General features: G+C 39.1%; 1 protein-coding gene across 3 annotated transcripts in view; it reads right to left on the reverse strand.

Annotated features, from left to right (window-relative positions):
• Positions 1–12,798, reverse strand: part of hivep2 (human immunodeficiency virus type I enhancer binding protein 2) — a 100,037-nt gene that overhangs the window by 80,836 nt on the left and 6,403 nt on the right. The window contains exon 2 of one of the 3 annotated variants that reach the window (XM_020714614.2): positions 2,975–3,014. The exons of the other annotated variants lie outside the window; for them this stretch is intronic. The gene's annotated coding sequence lies outside the window, so the exon portion shown is untranslated. The remainder of the gene's footprint in view (positions 1–2,974; positions 3,015–12,798) is intronic. 3 annotated transcript variants of the gene reach the window in all.

Genomic DNA, 12,798 nt, shown 5'->3' on the forward strand with positions numbered 1-12,798 from the left:
ATGACATTTGTTGACCTGGCACGTTAGAAGAGTTTTAATATTCATCACACGCAATTCTCTCACAAATACAGAGAAATGATTCACAAACTTATATTACATGTTTGCATAAATATATATTTGTGAATAATAGAGTTTGGATTTGTGAAACAGTTTGTGTGCATTTCTAATTATTCAGACTGAATTAACTCCATATACACCCCCACCCTAAATGATTACATCATTGTAAAAAAAAAAAAAATGGATGGGGCCAAAAAATATATACTTCAAAATACAATATCGAAACCAAAAAAAATGTGTCACGGATTTTCAAAGGAAGTTTTGAAATTATTATGGCATGGCCAAATGACCTACGGCTTGGCGGCCATTTTGTGGCAAAGTTTGAAATTTGTCGATTTTTTGTGTTTCTCGACAATATGGGTAAACGACATTTTTGTGTGTGCGATTCTCACGAAACCTTCACACACGTGCTGCCAGCTTAAGTCTACAACAACCACAGAAGTTTCACTTGACCACCTTTAGCCACATAAGTATAACTAGCTTAGTTAGCATTTTAAGCATCTTAACCAATGTGGTTTTTGAGTCAGTTGATGATGCTGATCGCAATGCCAGCACGTTTCACCACATTAGCATAACTATTATAGCATTATTAGCGTCTCAAGCAGTGTGTTTTTCTGAGTCAGTTGATAATGCTAATTGTAATGCTAGTGTAACCGGGATAGCCTTTACCTTATTTTATAATAGCATAAAATCTGTTTAAGAGTCACCATACCTGAGAGATCTCTAACAAACTGCAGCATTACACTCCAAGTCATAGACCCTCCTTCCTTCTTCTTCTTCTTCTTTTGACCCCCCCCCCCCCATATTTTCCAAAGGCTACTGTTCCCCACCCCTTTTGTATGACCTCCTGTTAGAGAGGTGGGTGCCATATTTTGGGGATTCACTGTTAAAGCTTAAGTTTTGTTTTGTTTTGTTTATATAGGAACTGGAGTGGGCAGGATCATACAGTGTATTGTTTTCTGTTTGTTTATTTCCAGAAATAAAAGGAGGCTTTTCTCCAGGAGGTAACACTGTGTCATGCCAAATTATTAACCAGCACAACGCAGAAAGCGACCGGTTACACTAGCACTTTTCTGAGAGACAGTCAAGACCCACCTGAGTGCACTTAAGAAAACTGAGACACACCCAACTTAAAACACAACTGAACTCAAAAATATGAGACACACTTGAGAGAGACACATTAGAGAAAAACCCAAGACACACCTGAGACACACTTAAAACTCACTTAAGACACGCTTAAGACACACCTGACCTCTTGCCTCCAGAAATTCATAGAATCATATGGAAGGGGGGGAAGACTGTGTGCGTTGTCCAGAGGCAGAGCCAGGTTTTACTACAAAATGTTCAACTGTGATGAAAATCTGCATCTGTTATTGTGAACATAAAACAAAAAGATGAAAACGCTGAAGGTATCAGAAAAGCTTACGTGTTTCTAAATGTTGCTCAACAAGCTGTAGTCTCACATCACCTAAACCCATCAGGATTTCAACAGAGTGGATATTTCTCCTCATCACAACATCAGAGATAATTGTGGAGCTGCTAGAAGTCACAGATATTATTGTGACGTCACGTTGTGATGAGTTTCCTGTCTACAGAACAGCACTGTTCCCTTAAAGGAAAAAAAAATCCTTGTTCAAGTTCCAGTCGTGCATTTTCTGTGTCTGTATCTGCACCTGTGTATGTCTGTTTCTGTTTGTGTGTGTGTGTCTTTGTGAGTGTCTGCATTGTTACCATTGAGTCTGCATTTGCGGGGTTGTTTCCGGATGAGCACAGAAATAGATCATGTAAAGCAGAGATTAGCATCTGTACCTTAGAGCCTGTGTATGTTGGCTTGAGATTTTGCACCGTAGCATTTCTCTACACACTTTTAGACGCACACAAACACACAACAGAGTATACACAGGATGAGCATCAGTGCTTGCAAAGCATGCATTAAAAGCTGCCCCTGGGAATGTGTGTCTGTTTGGGTGTATGACAAAATGAACAAGGTAGCAACTTGTTTTTAGACAAAAACATTTAAAAAGGCCTTTGAAATCTGTCAACGGAACAAGTGGAAATATGACTTTATTTAGGATGGAATTCTTGTTGCACCGTCCGCTCTTTCATTTCTGAGTTTCTCCTTTTTTTCTGTGGAAACACAGACTGGAGTTTTAAAACAGCAACTACTTTAACATCCATCCTCTGCTTCCTCAGTTTAGGAAGACCTGAAGCAAAGAACATTGTCTCTTCTGATACTCTGTTAAACTCATTTTTAAATGTTATTTTTAAATAAAGTCTTTACAAAAAGAACAAGGCCATATTCATCTTTAACTCTGACATTACAATAAATCAGAAATAAAAAAATTGAGTGATTCATGATTGAGTTCAGTTTCTGTGAATCTCTCTGTGCATGTTTATTTATCTTTATTTTATCCAAGTGTTCTGATTTTAACCACAATCAGACTTAGAAATGCTTAAAAAGACATTCTGAGAAACTTTTTTTGATGGTAGCTTTGTCATTTACACCCCCTGCCGAGGTCACACCTCTGGTAACAAAGCTGGCTGGTTGCCTCAGCAACCAGCAGGGATAAAACAGTGAGAGTAATTCTGGCTGCCTGTCTCCCAGCATGAGTCTCTTTCTTTCTCATGACAAAGGAATCAGCCATTTTAAATCCTGAGAAAGGTTTATTATTCCAAGAGGCTCTAAAAGTGATTTTTCTCCATCAACCTGATATTATTTAAGTATTCCACCAAAACCCTACATCATACTGAAAACAAAACATACCAAACCTGGATCTGTTTGCTCTGTCCTTAGCCTACCACAGACCCCTGAAAACACTGCTTCCTGTACTGTATGTGTCTAAGTGTTGTCGTTGCATGTTGGCACATGCCTCTGCCCCCACATGCAGGCACACAGTCAGATTTGTGAGGAGTTTACCTGTGACGCTTTGTCCTTCGCTCCACTTCATCAAAATGTCCTGCAGGAGGTGAGAGGGCTTCATTATTGCCATGGAAACACACAAAGTGTTACTTCAGAGTTGAAGTTCCCAACTTGTGTAGACAAACACATGGTCATCAGTTTGTTGTGACCTGTCCCGCAGTGTACATTATACTTTATACTGTTGTTCTGATGAGGGAAGTGGCACCAGCTGAGAAGGGGCGGAGCAAGACAGACACCCAGGAACCAAGGCAGGGATCTCAACATGCAGATTGCAAAGGGTCAGATCCCATCAGGTGATTCAGATATGCTGCTCCTGACTTTCCAGGATAATGTAAGTTTAGTGATAGAGTAGTGATGGAAACATCTGATGACACATATAATTCATGGATAATTCACCTTAGCAACTGTTAGCTAAATATATTGGTTCTACCTTCAAGCTACAATAATTTGTCAGAGTACAGCATTACGTTTTCTATATCAGACATCAGAGAAAAAACTAAAATGAAACAGGATTCTGGTAGACCTCCCACCAGGACAATTGTCCCAGCACCTATTGCTGCAACGTCCTTCTACACCTAATTACACTGACCAAAAATATAAACGCAACACTTGTTATTGCTCCCATTTTTTATGGTATGAACCCGAAGATGTGAAACATTTTCCACATACACAAAATAACCTGTTCTCTGAAATATTGTTCACAAATCTGTCTAAATCTGTGATAATGAGCACTTCTCCTTTGCCAAAACAATCCATCCCACCTCACAGGTGTGCCATATCAAGATGCTGATTAGACAGCATGATTATTGCACAGGTGTGCCTTAGACTGGCCATAAGAAAAGGCCACTCTGAAATCTTCAGTTTTGTTTTATTGAGGGGGTCAGGGGACTCAGACAACTAGTCAGTATCTGGTGTGACCACCATTTGCCTCATGAAGTGCGACACATCTCCTTCGCATAGAGTTGATCAGGTTGTCCATTGTGGCCTGTGGAATGTTGGTCCACTCTTCTTCAATGGCTGTGCGGAGTTGCTGGATATTGGCAGGAACTGGAACACGCCGTCGTATACACCGATCCAGAGCATCCCAAACATGCTCAATGGGTGACATGTCCGGTGAGTATGCTGGCCATGCAAGAACTGGGATGTTTTCAGCTTCCAAGAATTGTGTACAGATCCTTGCAACATGGGGCCGTGCATTATCATGCTGCAACATGAGGTGATGTTGTTGGATGTACGGCACAACAATGGGCCCCAGGATCTCGTCACGGTATCTCTGTGCATTCAAAATGCCATCAATGAAATGCACCTGTGTTCTTCGCCCATAACATATGCCTGCCCATACCATAACCCCACCACAACCATGGGCTACTCGATCCACAACATTGATGTAAGAAAACCGCTTACCCACACAACGCCGCACACGCTGTCTGCCATCTGCCCTGAACCGTGTAAACCGGGATTCATCCATGAAGAGAACACCTCTCCAACGTGCCAGACGCCATCGCATGTGAGCATTTGCCCATTCAAGTCGGTTACGACGACGAACTGGAGTGAGGTCGAGACCTCGATGAGGACGACGAGCATGCAGATGAGCTTCCCTGAGACGGTTTCTGACAGTTTGTGCAGAAATTCTGTGGTTATGCAAACCGATTGTTTCAGCAGCTGTCCGAGTAGCTGGTCTCAGACGATCTTGGAGGTGGACATGCTGGATGTGGAGGTCTTGGGCTGGTTTGGTTACACGTGGTCTGTGGTTGTGAGGCCGGTTGGATGTGCTGCCAAATTCTCGGAAACGCCTTTGGAGATGGCTTATGGTGGAGAAATGGACATTCAATTCCCTAGCAACAGCTCTGGTGGACATTCCTGCTATCAGCATGCCAATTGCACACTCCCTCAATACTTGCGACATCTGTGGCATTGTGCTGTGTGATACAACTGAAGATTTCAGAGTGGCCTTTTCTTGTGGCCAGTCTAAGGCACACCTGTGCAATAATCATGCTGTCTAATCAGCATCTTGATATGGCACACCTGCGAGGTGGGATGGATTTTCTTGGCAAAGGTGAAGTCCTCACTATCACAGATTTAGACAGATTTGTGAACAATATTTCAGAGAACAGGTTATTTTGTGTATGTGGAAAATGTTTCACATCTTTAAGTTCATACCATAAAAAATGGGAGCAATAACAAAAGTGTTAGTTTATATTTTTGGTCAGTGTATGTTCCCGCCATATCTAAAGCTGGTCAAGGGGAGAGAAGGATGCTCTAATGAGGATGACAGCGTGGCCTATGTTGTGAGACTTGAAAAAATCTCCTACACAAATGCTTCAGGTTTCTCAGAGATCGGCTACTATTAGGACAGCTGTGAGAATGGCCTTCATTGGAGCCAAGGGGACACTTTTAGTTCCAACACAAACTCTGGGTTCAGTCTGTGTTACAAATACATATATTTTTGAATCTGCAATCCCTGCCAGTGTTCTTTGACCCTTGTGCTATCCTAGGCACTTTACCATTGGGAGTTGGATCATCTAGACCCACTAGACAGTGCTGTGAACCTTTTTTCTTCAATGATTTGTGATCTTCACTGGTGTCCATGGATTACATGAAATCTTTCCACCTTTATCCACCTTTGTCATGGTAGGAAGAACACGTCAATGTAAGGGTGGAGTCATCTACTAAGATAGCACAAGGGTTAAAGATAAAACTGTTGTTATTTAATAGGCCAATCGGCTGTTCTCAAACTTTTCAGAAAACCCTGATCTGGTCCAAAAGCTGCAGCCAAAGCTTTTACGAAAACCGACAGATCATTTTTCACCAGTTTTAGCTTCTCTCTGTTGCTGCCTGTTAAAAGCAGAGAAACTCCATCTGATCACAAAGAAATAAGTTCTATATTTTATAAATAGAACTGGGGCAATAAAAAATTTGGGATAGAGCAGATAGAGCAGTGCCTAGGATAGCACAAGGGTTAATAGAAGAATGAGTCTATCCGTTAGATTTTATTTTGAAGGGTCCAAAATTAACACTTGTCAGTTGCAAACATTTTCTCTTCTTTGTCAAGTAAAAGTTAGAGGGTTAGTCGCCGCATGTCAAATAAGCATTTGCATAAAACTAGTCTTGTTAATTAGCTCTCCTTGTGGTGAATTTCTTTTGTGCTCTACTTCTCTATGACTGCACGCGACATACACAAACGCATGTGAGACGCTCCACCCCAGCAGTCAGTTTAAGCTGATGAAACAGTGAAACATGCAGTGAAATTTACCAGGATCCAGATGTTGTGCTGATTCGCCCACTCCATTCCCTCATGAGAGCTGCAGCTTTCATATTAATGATATAAAGTACTAATAATCAGTAATCAATGCTCTCTATCAACCATCACTCTGCTGATCAAACGTGGGATCTTGGCAATAAAATCTCCTTGTTTCTAAATCTTCTTCTTCTTCCACTTTCGGCTTCTCCCATCAAGGGGTCGCCACAGCGAACAAGTCGCATGGTAAATTTGGCAATGTTTTACGCCGGATGCCCTTCCTGACGCAACCTTCTCAAACCGGGCTTGGGACCGGCACAGAGGTAGAGAAGGGAACAGGGAGCAGCCCGGAGTCGAACCCTGGTTTCACAGACGGAAGGCGCTGCAAACCAGCACGAGCTAAACCAGCTCCCTCTCCTTGTTTCTAAATATTTTGACTTATTTTTTTTTATCTGTGATTGAATTTTGCTTCATCAAGGGTGTTTTGCAAAAGAAAAGAATCTTACTTTAAGAAAACTATTTGCTAAAATTATTTGTTTAAACTGAGTAAGATTTAAGGCACAAGCAGAAGAGAGTTTCCCTCCTTTACCATTAAACTCTTAACAACCTTGCACCAGCTGCACATTTCTGCCTCTCATTTTCAAAAACCTTTAGTTTGAGCAGATTTTTGCCTCTTGAGTGTTTTAAAATGACTTAAATCAGGTTGCAAGCACAACAATACTCACACACAGTCACACACACGTATGCACACACACAATCATTGCTGGCAAAACAAGGACATGAGGAAGACCCCACCAGCCTGCAGGACTTCTGTTCCATCATGGTGCCCACAGCAGCTGCATGTTTGCAGTATAAATTATGGCCTTTAAGGCTGCCCCAACAACTTTTATTGGGGGGGGGGGTGTACACTCAAAAAAATGATTCAAGACCCTCTTTCATGTAACACAAGTAAATGCTGCTTGTTTTATTTAAATATATTTATTTTAAAAATATGTATGTACATTTAATTGACCTAACATAAAATGTATAAATAGTTTCACCCATAAACTCCAGTTATCCAAAATAAATGAGTTCACTTAAGGGGGCATGCTGTGCGCATGTGCTGTGGCTGCAACACTCCCTTTTACACGTGCAAAATGATTCTTCGGTGATTATTCTTTTATTGGTTGAATGCTGTTTTACTGTTTCTCTTTATTTCTTCTTCTTATAGTATCTTTCGAAAATGATTCTATGTAGTGGCATAGTGGCGAGTAAAAGTAGCCACAGCAGATTTGGCTCAGTGGATCAGTCAATGGCATCCACAAGCTGAGGTTCGAGACTAGTGTCACACAATGGATTTTGCCTTGCCATCTTTTGCGGTAACTAAGTAAGTTTCATTAAGTTAATGGATTTCTTTCTGTTTGGCTTTTTGTGATAAAATTGACTTCGACTAACTCAATTATATTTCATAACATGGAAGAATTTTTTTTGAGTTGGGGCTAATCATATTTATTGGATGGAAATCCTGCACACAGTTAAATTGAGTTCATCCAATGAGTTATTTTTTTGAGTGTATTTCTGCTTCATTTCCAAAGAGGGACTCCTCCCAAAAGAAAGCAGTTTTTCAGGAACTGACTGTGTAGTATGACTACAGAAGAAAACTGGTGGGGGGTTGGGTTATGTGATTACTAAACAAAGATTGAACGTGCTTGCATGCTGAATAAATTCCTGAAAGAAGACAACCAGCTAATATGCTTCAGTTTCCATAAAGGCAAATGTCTCCTCCTCGCTGGGGAAGCCGGGAGGGTTTCAGGATGGTGTCAGTGCTGAGGGGCGGGGGCTTTGAAAGTCTTTTTTAAATCTGAGGGACGTCCTCCCCAGGACTAAAGGGGGATTCCTTGGAAAAACTAGACCACACATTCATGTATACATGCACGCAAGCACAAGCCCATCAGTGAAGCCATCTCCGTTCTTCAAGACTCTTTGCTCTCTGCAAGACTCTCACTTTCTCACGTCTTAATTCGCCTGTCCGTTAAAAAGGATTTCTTTTCAAAAATCAGATTACTAAACATTATATAACAAACTATGTTTCCAGTTGAAAGGCTTTCTGAAAGATTCTGCAGGTGGAGCTGAAATCCTGAACCGACAACTGAAGAAGACAAACAGGAAAGTCTTTGGTAACACTTTATATTAAGATTCCTTAACAAGCTTTGTTAACACATTAACAAGCATTATAAATTAATTTATAGGGTGTTAGTAAGACATTTATTAGTACAATAAGTCTAATTAGGTTTATTAAATTACTTAGTTAACACATTTACAAGCATTATTAGGATGTTTTTAAGATGCTAATGATGCATTTACTGATATTATAGTGCCTAACAAATGTGTCAGTGTTAATAAGCTTAATAAGATTTATTAACAACCTTTGTTAACAAATTAAGAAGTATTATTATTGTTTGGGGTTCTAGTAAGATATTTATTAGCATTATAGACACCTGACAAAAGCCTAAGTGTTCATGAGCTTAATAAGTTTTATTAACTAACTTAACAAATTAATAGGCTTTATTAATGTGTCAGATGCTAGTAAGATATTTATTAGCATTATAGATGTCTTGCAAATACCTGAAAGTGTTAATAAGATTTATTAACATCTAAAGTCAGACCATTGTCTTCTAAATCCATATTACTAAACTGCTTATAAGCTTTACAAATGTACTAATTAACTTTGTTAATAGTTTATTAATTGTTTTGCAGCACCTCATCTAAAGTGTGGACGTTTTTTACCACAAACAACCACAAAGCATAAAGATTGTAAAAAGAACTTTATGACATTAAAACAGACTAAACATACACAAATCGTTCTGTAAAAGATATATAATAATTTAAGTCAGAAAAATATTTTTTTTTTAAAACATATATACTGGTGTTGGATGACTAGCATCATAGCTAATAAGGATAAACTATTAGCATCTATCCTGAGTGAAACATTCATTGCAAATCCCATCACCAGGAGACAATTTCTCTGCATTCAACCACTGTTGCCTTGCTTCAAAGTCCACTAGAAAGTTGCACAAGCCAGTCATTTTTGAAGACCGAAGACAATAAACCTACAGGAGCCATGCTAAAGCTAACACGCTAACGACCGACCGGTACAGAATCAAAGATGGGCGGGGCTTTTTTCGTCACCTGTGTGAAAGCAAAGTCCAAGAGGCCATTCAATTGGCTGAAAGTGAGCACGCCTGTTTTGCTGATGAGTTTGATTGACAGATTCATTAGCCAATGGTGACATTAGTTAACCTGCCCATCTTTATTCATAGATGGGCAGGTTACCGTGTTAGCTTTAGCATGGCTCCTGTAGGTTTATTGTCTTCGGTCTTCAAAAATTACTGGCTTGTGCAACTTTCTTGTGGACTTTGAAGCAAGGCAACAGTGGTTGAATGCTGTTGCAGTGAATGCAGAGAATTGTCTCCTGGTGATGGGATTTGCAATGAATGTTTCACTCAGGATAGATGCAAATACTTGATCCTTATTAGGTATGATGCTAGTCATCCAACACCAATATATGTTTTAAAAAAACTTTTATTTGTCTGAATTAAATTATTATATATCTTTTACAGAACGATTTGTGTATGTTTAGTCTGTTTGAATGTCATAAAGTTCTTTTTACAATCTTTATGCTTTGTGGTTGTTTGTGCTAAAAAACGTCCACACTTTAGATGAGGTGCTGCAAAACAATTAATAAACTATTAACAAAGTTAATTAATACATTTGTAAAGCTAATAAGCAGTTTAGTAATATGGATTTAGAAGACAATGGTCTGACTTTAGATATTAATAAATCTTATTAACACTTTCAGGTATTTGCAAGACATCTATAATGCTAATAAATATCTTACTAGCATCTGACACATTAATAAAGCCTATTAATTTGTTAAGTTAGTTAATAAAACTTATTAAGCTTATGAACACTTAGGCTTGTGTCAGGCATCTATAATGCTAATAAATATCTTACTAGAACCCCAAACAATAATAATACTTCTTAATTTGTTAACAAAGGTTGTTAATAAATCTTATTAAGCTTATTAACACTGAGACATTTGTTAAGCACCTATAATATCAGTAAATGCATCATTAGCATCTTGAAAACATCCTAATAATAATGCTTGTAAATGTATTAACTAAGTAATTTAATAAACCTAATTAGACTTATTGTACTAATAAATATCTTACTAACACCCTATAAATTCATTTATAATGCTTGTTAATGTGTTAACAAAGCTTGTTAAGGAATCTTAATATAAAGTGTTACCAAGTCTTTCTTACACTAAAAGGCGTCATCAGACTTCAGAGCTGCTGACTTTCACGTTTCTTGTTTCAAATGCACTCCAAAAAAAGTTGGAGCTTAAGGCAAGGAAGTCTTGGGATTTTAGGTGGGGAGTTTGATTTTTTTTTTTAAATGGACAAAATAGTTCTGCTTTACAGACAAAAACCAAACCATCTGTGTGAGAAAAGGCTCAGAAGAATGAGGGAGCTGAAGCATTTGGTCCTTCTGGATGTGGATGTTTTGGCTGTATCCATGGCACTTTGAGACAACCTCAGTTTGTAAACCAGAGTTTTACAAACTCAATTGAATTGTAGCTCAAAATGTGTAGATGATACATTTGTAGTTTTAAGAAGTTTAACATGTTTCTCCAGTCATTTGGATTAAACTAAATTACTTCCTTTGTGATACAAATATAAAAAATGCTGTTAATCTTTTTATTTGTTTATTATGGGCAAAAAAACATTTTTTCTCAGGAAAATAATAATTTGTTCAGTGTTTAGTCATGTTTAGTCATTCATATTTAAGATCCTCTTTTTTATTCACCTCACTTCCTTCCCGCTCTTTCTCTGTTCTTGACCCCACCCTGACAAATCTACATGAAATTGAAGCACAGGGGAAGCGGGTCACCCAGCCGGCTAGGCTTTGTCTCTACATTTGTGAGGGGAGTCTCAATAATTCAAACAGGAGCGGGTCAGCACACCACGACGCTCTCAGGTTCCCTCCCAACTCTCAGGTGATGTTGCACAGCGTGGGGCCCGGGGCTGCAGGTAGGGACGATACATGGGCAGCTTTAGCATTGAGCTGCTGAGGCCATAACACCAATGGTTGTGCGCACACACACACAGCCCTCAATCACTGCTGCAGCCGTGTGATGCGTGCACACTTAGTGCCTTTGCAGAAATCAGTCTGGATCATCAGACGGACGGGGGTGGGGGAGATGAGGTCACTTTAAGTCTGTGCAAATCCATCCATCACACCAATGACAAATCTACTGATGTCTCTGATCACATGACTGCTGGCTTATAAGCTGTTTCCATGGCAACAGCACACCATCCATTAATCAGATGTGGTTTAAGTCACAGAAAGTATCAGCATGAATGTTGCACATGAGCAAAAAGATCAGCTTCCTCGATCTACTACCCAACAACCATCTTGTCCTCAACAAGACATTCAGACCAGTGGGGGGTGAAGGGGTCAGGGTTCAACTTTCTCTCAAGCTTCACTCATAAGCAAAACTTCCAACCGAAAGGGGACTTTAAATTGGATTTGGTTGAGTCTACAAGTGTATTTAATAAGAATGTGTTCCCACTGTGTGTTTAGAGTTGTTGTAAATCTGTTCTTTAGTTTCCATTACCAGGCTGTGAAACAGATTACAGGCCATAAAGAAGAAGTGTGCTTCTTCCTTTTGTTTTAAAAAAAAAACAACATTTAAACCTGTGCTCATTAAATAATTAGGCAATAAATCTGTCATGTGTTGTCATGGAAGTATGTCTGTTTTATGTTGCATATTGTGCAGTACTGTGGCCCAATGGCAGCAAGTAAACAAATATGGAGCAACTAGCTCAGACTTCCCCCTTTTTGAATGTAACATAACTTTTTTGTCTCTTCTACAGTCTGTTCCAAATTATTATGCAAATCCTATTTTATTAATCTTTCTAAATACTCAATGCAAATGATAGCATCATTTGCAAGTTCCTAATTATTAGAGTAAATATTACATATTATTGAACAAACCTCTTAAAGATAGCCAATTCTTTTTAATAAAAACCTTCAAAGTCCCTGTTCCGCATTATTACTCACAACAGAGCTCCACAACATTTGATAGACTCTAAGGAACTGAAAATGGTTATTTGTTGAATTTGCTGCATTAAGAGGTCATATTTCCTGAAATCTAAATCCATTTCAATCTATTACATCTTCATAGGTCAATACATTTGAAATAGAACCCCACATTTTGTAGCAGCTTCACTATTCTTTCATCCATTGAACTTGTGATTTTTTGGAAAGTTTCTGCTTGAGTTTATTTGCAGGATGTCTGAATATTCTCCCACATCCTGTTTGGATGTGAACTGCCTCCCAACCTCAGAGATATTTTACTTGAAGATGCTCCAAAGGTTCTGAATAGGGTTGATGTCAGGGGAGGATGGGGGCCACACCATCAGTTTATCTCTTTTTCTGTCCATAGCAGCCAATGATGCAGAGATATTCCTTAGACCAGGGGTCGGGAACCTTTTTGGCCAAGAGAGCCATAAACGCCACATATTTTTAAATGTAATTT

This window comes from Oryzias latipes, chromosome 24, assembly GCF_002234675.1.
Source record: "Oryzias latipes chromosome 24, ASM223467v1".
In the NCBI taxonomy this organism is placed as follows: Eukaryota; Metazoa; Chordata; class Actinopteri; order Beloniformes; family Adrianichthyidae; genus Oryzias; species Oryzias latipes.